The 13156-nt window shown below is 37.6% G+C and overlaps 1 pseudogene across 1 annotated transcript; it reads left to right on the top strand.

The window, feature by feature from the left end:
* Positions 1-10623: 10623 nt before the first annotated feature.
* LOC147547597 (pentatricopeptide repeat-containing protein At1g08070, chloroplastic pseudogene) lies at positions 10624-13148 on the top strand (annotated as a pseudogene). The gene has a single exon (XR_015238214.1). The product of XR_015238214.1 is annotated as a pentatricopeptide repeat-containing protein At1g08070, chloroplastic pseudogene (transcript).
* The last annotated feature ends 8 nt before the right edge of the window (positions 13149-13156 follow it).

Consider the following 13156-nt stretch of genomic DNA (forward strand, 5'->3'; position numbering starts at 1 on the left):
TCTCTCTCTGTGTGTATATAGTAATTGATGGTGGTGGTTGGTGGTCGGAAGTGAGGGTGAAGATGAATTAGAGCTAATAAAAAATGCCTCATACACTTATACTTTTAAGTCAACTTTCAATTAGCTAGATAATTAATTATGTGTTAGTTTAAACACATAATGACAGTAAGAAGATTCTAATTGTCGATCAAATCAGGCGTTTAGTGATTCGAAGTGCATTGACAAATATAATTACCAGTGAATAAAAGGTGTCATTTGGTTAATTAAATCCTACAACATAATTATATAAGAAGTCTAAAAAGTTTTGCCCCCAAGTTAGTGAAGCAAATCTGATTTAACATGGCTGAAGAACTTGTTATCTCTCTGATTAAGCAATTAGGGAGCATCACCTTCAATGAGGCCAACCAACAAGTGAGCCTAGTGATTGGAGTTGAATAAGAGATTGACAAGCTCACTAAAACATTTCAGTCTATCAAGGTTTTAATGAATAATGCGGATCTAAAACAAACCCAAGATCGATCGGTGAAGCTATGGTTAGAGGAATTCAAACAAGTAGCTTATGACATAGAGGATGTTCTAGATGAGTGGATAACAAAAACTCACATAAATTCACACAACGAAGACCATAGATTTATAAGCAAGGTAACTTCCTTAATCTCATCTCCATTCGTTAACGTTGCTTTAAAGCATGACATTGCTTCTAGGATCGTAGAGATACGAAAGAGATTAGATTTCATTGCAACCGAGAGAATTAAAACGTTACAACTTATTCCGAATATGGGTTATTCTAATGAGAGTACTACTTGTATACAATTAGGATCCACCTCTCTAATTGATGTTTCGGAGATATGTGGTCGCGATGTAGACAAGAATATCATCCTTGAAAAATTATTAGGCAATGAGAGTTCTACTAGCAATACTATTAGTACTCATTGCCCGAATATCGTCTCTATAGTTGGGATGGGGGACTTGGAAAGACTACGCTCGCCCAACTAGTTTTTAACCATGACCAAGTGAAAGCCCATTTTCAAGCTGCTATTTGGGTTCACGTGTCGAATCATTTTGATATCGTGTCAATTTCCAAATCCATCATCTCAAAACTTGGTGGAGAAATTTCAAAAGATACATTTGTATGGAACCACGATTTGCACAATTTGTTATCTACCACTCTTAATGAAAAACGTTTTCTACTCATTCTTGATGATGTGTGGAATGAGGATGAGAGTAAGTGGTCTCCTCTAAAGCTTTCACTCAAGAATGGGGCGTCCGAATCTCGAATTTTAGTCACCACAAGGAGTCAAAGAGTAGCAGTGATGATGGGAACGACTCACCAACACGAGTTGGGGATTTTATCGGATGATGATTGTTGTTCATTGTTGAGTCGAATAGCTTTTGATAATAGGGAAAAAAAAGAGTGCGACGAGTTAATAGAAACTAGTATTCTACTCGCGAAAAAATGCAATGGTTTACCTCTCGCTGCTAAGACTTTAGGAAGCCTCTTGCGTTTCAAAAAAACTAAAAAGGAATGGCTTAGTGTGGCCGGAAGCAGTATGTGGGAATTATGCGAGTCTGAAAACGAATATTTAAGACCTGCCCTATTGTTGAGTTATAATGACTTGTCATCACCGCTAAAAACTTGTTTCCAATACTATGCTACTCTCCCGAAAGGTTGCAAGATAGAGAAAGACACATTAGTTAAGTTGTGGATGGCGTATGGTCTTCTCCACTCACATCGTGGAACAGAAGATTTAGAGTCGGTTGGGGAAGGATATTTTGACGCCTTAGCAATGCGTTCATTTTTCCATAAATTCTCTGAGGGTACCTTTGATGTGACTACAGAGTATTGCAGGATGCACGATATTCTTCATGATCTTGCAAATTTCCTCTTGAATAATACATTTTGTACTAATGAAGTAGATGTTAGCAAGCTATCCTCAAATATTCGTACAAATGTCAACCATATAACTCTAATGAATTCTTGTCCAAAGTTTGATGATATTTCCTCATTATATAGGGACAAGAAGCTACGAACGTTTAGAGCTTCTCGGTGCCAATCACCTTCTCCTGATTTGTTCCACCGTCTAAGGTATCTTAGAGTACTAATTTTGAATGACACATCCCTTTCAAGTATCCCAAGTAAGATTAAGAAATTAGTACACCTAAGGTATCTTGTGTGAGAGTTAGGGTTTGAGAGAATCAGGAATGAGGTTGTGGTTACAAATACAATCTTATATATGGTCAACCTTGGTCAACAAGTCAGAGGACTAGGGTTTCGGTCCAAGTCAGCAAGTCAAGGTCAAACAGCAATCCAGGCCCAGCTCAACTAAGTTTCTTCTCATTTACTTTAAGCACTCCTATGAGTTAGTTACCTGTAACAATAAAGTTAGTTAGTTAGTTAGCTAACAAACTACTAATAACTGTTTCTCTTCCCTTTAGATAACTCTACCTATAAATAGAGTTTGTAATTCATAAAGAAGATTGATTGAAATAAAACTTAAGAATTCTTACCAAGGAAAACTGACATGGTATCAGTCTCAGCTTAGATCCACCAAAACTAGGGTTTTCCTCTTTGAATTCAATAGCAATCGATTTAACATCTCGCAAAATCAAACACATTACCAAGAAACATGATCAAAATTCAGTAAAATCAAACATTCACAATCAATTTTTGTCTTCAGAATTGAAGAAAACAGAAGAAATTGAAGAAAACAGAAGAAGTTAAGTTGAAGTTCAAGAAAACTTACTTTTTCTTCAGACTTTTCTCCAAAGCACGCTTCCACAATCAGTAATGGCTGCAGCAAACCTAGGTAATCTTCCTCCTATCTCATCTGTTACTAGTTTTATAACAGAGAAACTTGATGACTCTAATTACTTGATGTGGAAGGATCAAGTAGAGACTTTATTAGGAACATATGATCTTTTAGGGTTTGTAAATGGCACCATTGAAATACCACCTCAACTTAAGGTCATTCATGGTGTTGAGCAAGTTAACCCAAATTACCAAGTATGGAGGAGTAAAAAGAGTTTTGTACGTTCTTACCTCAAGAGTACTCTCTCAAAAATAGTTTACTATGATACATATGGTCTCAATTCTGCTCAAGACATATGGAATTGTCTGAACCTTACTCACAATGAAGGACTTGAATCCAAGAAAGATCAACTTAGAAGAAAGTTACAGAATATTAAGAAAGGAAATGCATCAATTTCTGAGTATCTTAGAGAAATTAAACAGCTTTCAGACTCTCTTTTATCAGTCCATGATAGAATAAGTGATTCAGATTTAGTAAGAGTTGCTATTCAAGGTCTTAGTTCAGACTATGATCAATTTGTTATAGCCCTAAGAGCTAACAATGAGCATCTTTCTTTCATCCAACTAAAGTCCAGACTTACTCAACATGAGCAGTGGATTATTTCTAAGGAACAAGATCAGGAGGCTTATTATGTTAGAAGATCATTCAATAAACCACAAAATAAGCCATCTCCTACATATTATAGAAATCAATACTCTGAAAAGAAAAATGCTTCTTCTTCCACATCTATGCAACAGGTTCAGCCAGATAATATCAAACACAAAAATCAAAGGGCAGATGACTTTGACTTCTCTACTATACCCTGTGGTATTTGTAAGAGATGGGGTAATTCTGCTGGTGTTTGTTACTTTAGATTCATCAAAAATAAGGGTCAAACTGGTTATCATACTGAATCTGTACCTCAAATGGAGGGTCAAGGGTCTGGTTCACAAACAGAAGGTCAAATAAATAAAGTTGAGCCTCAATCTTACCTATATGAAGATGAATCACTTATAGAATGTAACAATGCAGTTTTATATGACTATGTCTATGAAGATGATGATACAGCTGAAATATTTCATGAATGTCACACTGCTATATGTATTCATGATGATGATATATGTTCAGAAGGTTCTCTTATACAAGAAGAATGTCATGTTCTTACAAATTCAGCAAATTCAGAAATAAAAGATCAAGCTTGGCTGGCTGACATTGGTGCCAGCAGCCATATGACTCACTCTGTGACAAATCTTTCTTCTATTCAGTCATACAATGGTTCAGAATCTGTCATGGTGGGCAGTGGTAAGCTTCTACCTATATCTAGTACTGGTACTTCTCAATTATCAACTTCTACTTATGACTTTACTTTAAATAAGGTTCTATGTGTTCCTAGTTTGAAAAGAAACCTATTATCTATCTCTAAGTTCACTAAAGAGAATTCATGTTCTGTGGAATTCTCTCCTTGGGGATACAATATAAAAGATATTTGGACAAAGAAAGTTTTGGCTGAGGGTCCTGTTAAAAACAACCTATACCCAATAGAAGTTCACTCAAACAAGTTACATTCTGAAAATGCTAATATTGCTCAGGCTGCTATTAGTTATGACATTTGGCATGCAAGGTTAGGGCACTCACACAGTGGGGTACTTAAACAATTACATAAGGAGAACAAGATAGTTATGTCTACTGTCACTACTAAGATTTTTTGTAAATCATGTGAATTGGGCAAAAGTAAATGTCAACCATTTGATACTTCATCATCATTCACTAGTACACCCCTTTACTTGGTGCATTGTGACATTTGGGGTCCAGCCCCTGTTTGTACTCCAAATGGAGCTAAGTATTATATCCTTTTCCTAGATGATTTCAGTAAATACAGTTGGATTTATGCTATGAAACTGAGATCAGACAGTATTAAGTGCTTTACCCACTTCAAGGCAACAAGTGAAAATCTACTTAAGACAAAAATTGTCTATTTCCAATCTGATGGAGCACCAGAACTCAAAAATGGGGATTTCAGGAAGTTCTTAGACTCAAATGGCATCTTATTTAGATGCTCTTGTCCTTATACTCCACAGCAAAATGGCAAGGCAGAAAGAAAGCATAGACACATCACTGAACTAGGTAATACTATCTCTTTTCATAGTTCTTTACCAAAACATCTATGGTATGATGCTTTCAATACTGCAGTATACATCATTAATAGGGTTCCAACACCAACTTTAGAGGGTTTGTCTCCCTTTGAAACCCTATTTCATGTGTGTCCTGATTATACACAACTTAAAGTGTTTGGCTGTGCTTGCTATCCACATCTTGGGGAACTTAGAAAGGATAAGCTCAGCCCAAAAAGTGTCCAATGTGTTTTTCTAGGCTATAGTGCTGAACACAAAGGATACAGGTGTTATGATCCTGTTTCTAAGAGAATATATATGTCTAGGCATGTCACTTTTGATGAGAGCAACTTTCCTTATGCTAACATCACTAATTCAATGCCTAGTGGTGATCAGATTTCTGGGTCTCAGATATTAATACCTCTACCATCCTTAGTTACTACTCAGACTGTCTCACCAAATTTGGGCACATCTAATATCCCTACTGATCCACCAGCAAATTTGGGCACATCTAGTGTTTCTACTGAGTTGGGCATTTCTAATACTAGTACTAGTACACCAGCAAACTCATTAAGACAAACACAGCAACAGAATACTGAGTATGTTACTACTAGAGGCAGAAATGGCATTATTAAGCAAAAACAATTGCCATCTGATTTTGTTGCCCACTTTTCATCATCTCACCCTTTAAATGTTGCTTTCTTATCCATTTTGGAGTTACCCACTGAGCCTACCACTTATAAGGAGGCCTCCAAACACACTGAATGGGTAAAAGCTATGCATGAAGAATTCATGGCATTACAAGCTAATGAGACTTGGTCTTTAGTACCTTACAATGATTCTATGAATATTCTTGGGTGTAAGTGGGTGTTTAAGTTAAAACAGAAAAGTGATGGGTCTATAGAAAGATACAAAGCAAGACTAGTAGCAAAAGGCTTTCATCAACAAGAGGGAGTGGACTATGAGGAGACTTTCAGTCCTGTGGTAAAATCCAATACTATTAGATTGGTACTTTCTCTTGCTATCTCAAAATCATGGCACATAAAGCAATTGGATGTATCAAATGCCTTTCTTCATGGCATTTTAGATGAATCTGTGTATATGATTCAGCCCCCAGGATTTATTCAACAAGGTAAAGAAACACATGTTTGTCACTTACACAAAGCCTTATATGGCTTAAAACAGGCACCAAGGGCCTGGTTCAACAAGTTTGCTACATTCTTATACACATATGGGTTTCAAAAGAGCAAATCAGATCACTCAATGTTTGTTCTTCATAAGGATTCAGATATGATGGTTCTTCTACTATATGTAGATGATATCATCTTGACAGAGAGCTCAACTATGCAAATTTCAGCTCTTATTACTGCTCTAAGTAGTCAGTTCAAGATGAAGGATTTAGGGGTGTTATCTTATTTTTTGGGAATTGAAGTCACTCATGATAGTTCATCTTCTTCAATAATGCTAACACAAAATAAGTACACATTATAGCTTCTGAAGAAAGCAGGGTTATTGGAATCAAAACCCTCAAAACTTCCTGTATCTAGTGGACAGAGGGTTTCTCTTCATGATGGTGATAATCTAACAAACCCTACTGAGTACAGAAGTTTGGTTGGTGGTCTACAATATTTAACCCTAACAAGACCAGATATCTCCTTTGCAGTTAACTATACTGCTCAGTTCATGCATTGTCCTACCTCAACTCACATGGTCTTGGTTAAGAAAATCCTTCGATATCTTAAAGGATCAATGGGTTCTGGTATTCGTTTGAGTTCAAGTAATCTCACCACACTCATAGCCTATTCAGACTCGGACTGGGCAGGTTGTCCTGACTCCAGAAAGTCCACTGCTGGCTACTGTGTCTTCTTAGGTTCGAATCTCATCTCATGGAGTTCAAAAAAACAGGCTACAGTGGCTAAGTCCTCAACAGAGGCAGAATATAAAGCACTATCAACGATGGCTACAGAGGTGGTTTGGATCTCTTACCTGATGGCTGAGCTTCGCCTTCCCCTGCAAAAACCATTCATCCTCTACTGTGATAATATTAGCGCAAAGTATCTTGCCTCTAATCCGGTTTTCCATGCGAGAACGAAGCACATCGAAGTGGATTTTCATTATGTTAGGGATCAGGTTTCTGAGGGTTTGGTGGTTATTCATCATGTTCCAACCCAAGATCAACTCGCCGACATCTTTACCAAAGGGTTAGCTTTCGATTTATTTCAAAAGCTTCGATCCAAACTAATGATTCATCGTCCCTCTTCCTCATCAGTTTGAGGGGGGGCTGTGAGAGTTAGGGTTTGAGAGAATCAGGAATGAGGTTGTGGTTACAAATACAATCTTATATATGGTCAACCTTGGTCAACAAGTCAGAGGACTAGGGTTTCGGTCCAAGTCAGCAAGTCAAGGTCAAACAGCAATCCAGGCCCAGCTCAACTAAGTTTCTTCTCATTTACTTTAAGCACTCCTATGAGTTAGTTACCTGTAACAATAAAGTTAGTTAGTTAGTTAGCTAACAAACTACTAATAACTGTTTCTCTTCCCTTTAGATAACTCTACCTATAAATAGAGTTTGTAATTCATAAAGAAGATTGATTGAAATAAAACTTAAGAATTCTTACCAAGGAAAACTGACATCTTGATTTGTCAAGTAATCACAATTTGAAGGAATTACCTAATTCACTCTCTAGTTTATACAATTTACAGACCTTGATACTTGAAAATTGTAGTGAGCTTTACAAATTTCCAAGTAAGGTAGAGAGAATGGTTTGCTTGAGACATCTCAATATATAAGTTTAAAAGTTAATTGGGAGATTGAGGCGTCTACGAACTCTATCTTTGTTTGTTATTAGTTCTGCAGTTGGAGGATCCAAAATCAAAGAACTAAAAGACCTCAACTTATTACAAGGAAGACTAGTAATCAGAGGACTTGGTGACTTGAAAACTATAGACGAAGTTGGAGAAAGTGCTTTGAATGAAAAGAAAGATCTTAATGTTGTGGTTTTAGATTTCCATAACGGAAGCTATAAAAGACACTCGACAGAAGAAGTTATTCTTGAGAAACTTCAACCATATCCCAACTTGACAGAGCTAGAGATACACAACTACTTTAGTACGAAGATTCCGAGTTGGCTTGGAAGCAGTTCAGCAGCATTACCCTTTCTACTTAAGTTGAGATTACGCATGTGCTGTATCGGTAAACAACTACCTGCATTGGGACTGCTGCCCTCTCTTGAAGAACTTAAGATATCGAACACACACATTTCATCAATCAACATAAGAGATTATTTTATAGACTACATGAGCACTAATAGTGGTAGGTGTAACGTCAACGAGACGAAGAAATTTTTTCCCAAGTTGAAACTTCTATCCATAATCCAAGTAACTGGCTTGGAGGAAGTGGATCTAGGTGGGGAAGAAGAACCCAATGGAGGAGGAGTAGGAGGAGGACAGTTTATCATAATGCCATGTCTCAAAACCTTATGTCTTTTGAGCTTAGGAAGATTGAAGTCGTGCCCTTATCATCAACACCTTCTAGAGTTGAGAATATCCAAATGTGCATTAATATCCGAGTTACCAATCTTGCCCAACCTTACATTCTTGGAGATAACGTATTGTCCATTAATATCCGAGTTAGCAATCTTGTTTAACCTTACATCCTTGGAGATAACGTGTTGTCCATTAATATCAAAGTTACCAATCTTCCTCAAACTTATAGTCTTGAAGATATCTAGATGTCAATCAATATCTGAGTTACCCATCTTACCCAACCTTACATTGTTGGAGATATTTGATTGTCAATTAATATATGTTGTTCTCTGGTTATTAATCGATAAGTCGATTTCTCTCTGTCTTGGCTTAATTTAGACAGAGTTTCCTTTCTCTAACTTATAGAGAGATAAACTAATAAGGAATAATGATTAATCAATATTCCTTCTTTCGGACTAACCGAGATAGGTGTTAATGTAGTCGAGGCAAGAATAAATTCTCTTTCCTTAAGACATTTTACACCCCCGTAACAGTACCAAACGTTAGGGTGAATGCCTTCGGGATACAACGACTAACCTTTCAGAATTTTAAGATGGTACTTCTATATTCTGAAAGCGGACGAACCTTTGTCAGTATTATGAGCTCTTGGACTAATGCGGATGATCTTCTAGATGCTTCTGAAATTCAAATTTCACTCGAGACTTCTTTCTTCCTTTTCCAGATATTCTAGTCTAACCAGAACCTCTAGAAAATACTTCTTTAATTAGATATTCTAGGCTAACCAGAACCTCTAATTGTTAGAAGGGAAGAGAAGAAGAGAATGAATTGAATTGATGAAAAATGAAGTGGGTTTGATGGATTTATATAGGAATTGAATAGGTGTATAGTGTCTTTTGGGTTAAAGAACACAACTGTTCGGAACCAGGGGGCTATAACTGAATATAAGAGGGTCGGTTCATCTTGGGCCATCAGATCGCGCTTGAAAACGCGGACAGAACGCTGGCCGTCAGATGCGTTCGCGCGTGCCCGCGAGATGCCCGCCCGAGAAGAATCTCGGCCGTTAGATGATGATCCGGTGAGATCCCGTGCTTTGCCCGCCACGGGATCAGCGCGGACCGTTGGATCCGCGAGGATCCAACGCTTCTGCGCCCGGCCCGCATCTATCCCGCCCACTCAATTTCACGACCGTCAGATCTCGCGCAATCCCGCGGAAAGAACGCCCACCGTCCAGATCTGAGCGCGTTCTCTTCGCGCGAATGCCCCCCAACTTGACTTGTCCTCTTTGACAATTTAGTACCTATTTCAACCGTTCTTCGTTCAAACTTTAACCTTGAATTTCTCATTCATCCGGAATCGGATTTGAGTGATTCTTGGCTCTAAATTGTAGAGCTCGACGAGACGAACGCAATGGCGCATTCCGTTTCTGAGTTTGACGAGTCGGCTCGAGCCAAAATAGGCTCCGATTCCAACAATATATGAGTTACCGATCTTACCCAACCTTACATCCTTGAAGATATCTAAATGTCAATCAATATCTAAGTTACCAATCTTACCCAAACTTACATCCGTCGAAGTATCTGACTGCCCATTACTATATGAGTCGCCAACGACAAACTTCAGAAAATAGTTGGATGTCATTCGATACTAGAGTTACTGATCTAGCCCAACCTTGCATCATTATGTGGTTGTTAGAGGTGGAATATCTCATTTACCAACATTTCGGATTCTTACAACGTTGTTGAAAGGATATGAAGGAGAGAATTGGATCGTCAACATTTTCATTAGTTTCCCGGTGAGAGCTTTACCTTATCTAGTTCTTTTTGTTGCCAGTAAATATTATACTCACAACTCTTATTTTGCAGGACTAGCCTCAAATTATTTCAGCTCGCCCCAAAATGTTTGACTTTGAGTTTAATTAAGTTCTTTTCTTGTATAATTTGTTGATTTCACATATTACAAAAAGTATATCTAGAAGACTAGAAGCACAATACAAAACTTGATGCATTTCAGTTGTGCAAGTTTTCTTTTTATCTTTACTTTTTCTTCTTCCATTTTAATGCAAGTCTATATGATTATTTGAGATATATGGGTTTGTTTTATTTAATGTAGTCAAAATTTAAGATGTTACCGGGCATGTTTAGCATAATTTATCGGTATTTATCTTTTTTGCTTCCATGGACAAAAATATATACAAAGGATACGCGAGTTCGACTATAGATGTGAGTATAAACTTAGTGATATCGAAATTAGTAGGTTTATAGATTTCATCTAGAGAACTCTGTATCCGTTGGGACAATATAGGCAAATGAGCTCTGTCACCCGATCTATAAGTAGAGAGATTATTGGGAAGTCAACATAAGTCTCATACGCACCTTCAACCCTGCGCCTGTCTCGAAACAAGCAAAGAGGTAAATCCAAATCAGCTATGCCTCTGAACTCTGATTTAGTCTCAGAAACATAATAGGGAGGTCTGCAGAAGTCAGCTCGGCACCTAGAGCCCTGTTTTAAGCCAGAGGAAAGGTGGATTTAAGCCTATTGTGCCTCCATCAGTCATGTTATAAGGAGGTAGCCTTTCCAACGATAACTCACACCACAATGGCTGGTGCACTCTCCTTTTTCCCCGCCAAAACCCTACCTATCACAGCAACTCCAATCTCTGAATTCCCCCAAAACCCTAAAACCCTAATCCTCCATCAATGCAAAACCACAAAAGACCTCAATCAAATACATGCCCATGTCGTCAAAACTGGTCTTCTCTTCAACAATCCCACCATTGTCGAAAACCTCCTCGAATCTTCTGCAATTGTCCTCCCTGGTAGTATGGATTATGCCCTAGCCATTTTCAATCAACTTGAAGATCCTCAACCCGCCGCTTATAACATTTTGATAAGAGGGTTCACCTTGAATCAAAACCCTGAAAAAGCAATCTTACTCTTCAGACAAATGCGTGAGAAATCAGTAGAACCAGATAAATTCACATTTTCTTGTGCTTTGAAAGCTTGTTCTAGAGTACATGCTTTAAAAGAAGGTGAACAAATTCAATCCCAGATTGTGAAATTTGGGTTTGGATCACATGGGTTTGTTCAGAATACTTTGATCCATATGTATGCAAATTGTGGAAAAGTTGAAGTTGCTCGTCATGTGTTTGATGAAATGTCTGAAAGAGGAATAATTACTTGGAATTCAATGTTTTCAGGTTACTCAAAGAGTTCTTATTGGGAAGAAGTTGTTGAATTGTTTAATGAGATGTTGAAATCTAACGTTGGGTTTGATGAGGTTACCATGATTAGTGTTTTAACAGCTTGTGGAAGATTGGGGAATTTGAAATTAGGAGAGTGGTTAAATGAGTATATTCTCGAAAAGGGTTTAACAATGCACTTGAATTTGATCACTTCCCTTATAGATATGTATGCAAAATGTGGGAAAGTTGATATTGCTCGGAGTTTGTTTAACAATTTGCCTAAAAAAGATGTAGTTGCTTGGAGTGCCATGATCTCTGGTTATAGTCAAGCTAGTCGGTGTCGAGAAGCATTGGATTTGTTTCATGAGATGCAAATGGGAAACGTCGAACCTAATGAGATAACCATGGTTAGTGTTCTTTCTTCTTGTGCAGTTATGGGTGCTTACGAAACTGGAAAATGGGTTCATTTCTTTGTGAAGAAGAAGAAGATGAAACTTACAGTTACTCTAGGCACTGCCCTAATGGATTTTTATGCGAAATGTGGAGAGATAGAGAGTTCATTAGAAGTGTTCAAGAAGATGCCTGTGAAAAATGTCATGTCTTGGACTGTTTTAATTCAAGGACTTGCTAGTAATGGACAAGGAAGAAAAGCTCTTGAATTCTTCTCTTCGATGAGAAGAAAGAACGTTGAACCGAACGACGTGACTTTCATTGGAGTTCTCTCTGCTTGTAGTCATGGAGGTTTGATCAAAGAAGGTCGAGAATTTTTCATTAGTATGACAAGAGATTTCGGTATTGAACCGAGGATTGAACATTATGGATGTATGGTTGATATTCTTGGTAGAGGTGGGCTGATTGAAGAAGCTCATGAGTTCATAAAGAACATGCCAATAAAACCAAATGCCATTGTTTGGAGAACATTATTAGCTTCATGTCGAGTTCACAAGAACGTTAAGATCGGTGAAGAATCATTAAGACAATTAATTAAACTAGAACCAACTCATAGTGGAGATCATATACTTTTATCGAATATTTATGCATCGGTTGGTAGGTGGGAAGATGCAATGAAAGTAAGAAGTGAGATGAAAGAGAAAGGAATCAAGAAAACACCCGGGTGTAGTTCAATCGAGATCGAAGGTGGACTTCACGAGTTTTTTGCAGAAGATAGTGCTCATCCTGAATCAGCCATGATTTATGATGCAGTTGAGAATATGATGAGAAAAATAAAGTCAGCGGGATATGTTCCAAACACAGCAGAGGCAAGATTAGACGCAGAGGAAGACGACAAGGAATCATCTGTTTCTCACCATAGTGAGAAGTTAGCTATTGCTTTTGGTCTTATAAGAACTTCACCTGGAACCACGATTAGGATATCGAAGAACCTTAGAGTATGTACTGACTGTCATAACGCAACCAAGATGATTTCAAAGGTTTTTAGTAGAGAAATTGTTGTGAGAGATCGTAACCGATTTCATCATTTTAAAGATGGATCTTGTTCTTGTAATGATTATTGGTGAGTGTTTAATTACCTCATCTTAATGAAACTGATTTCTGGATTATTTAGAAATCAAATTCTTCCAATCTTTGTG

This window comes from Eschscholzia californica, unplaced genomic scaffold (assembly GCF_041429995.1).
Source record: "Eschscholzia californica isolate CP2 unplaced genomic scaffold, dmEscCali1.0.p SCAF_3, whole genome shotgun sequence".
NCBI classification, from domain to species: domain Eukaryota; kingdom Viridiplantae; phylum Streptophyta; class Magnoliopsida; order Ranunculales; family Papaveraceae; genus Eschscholzia; species Eschscholzia californica.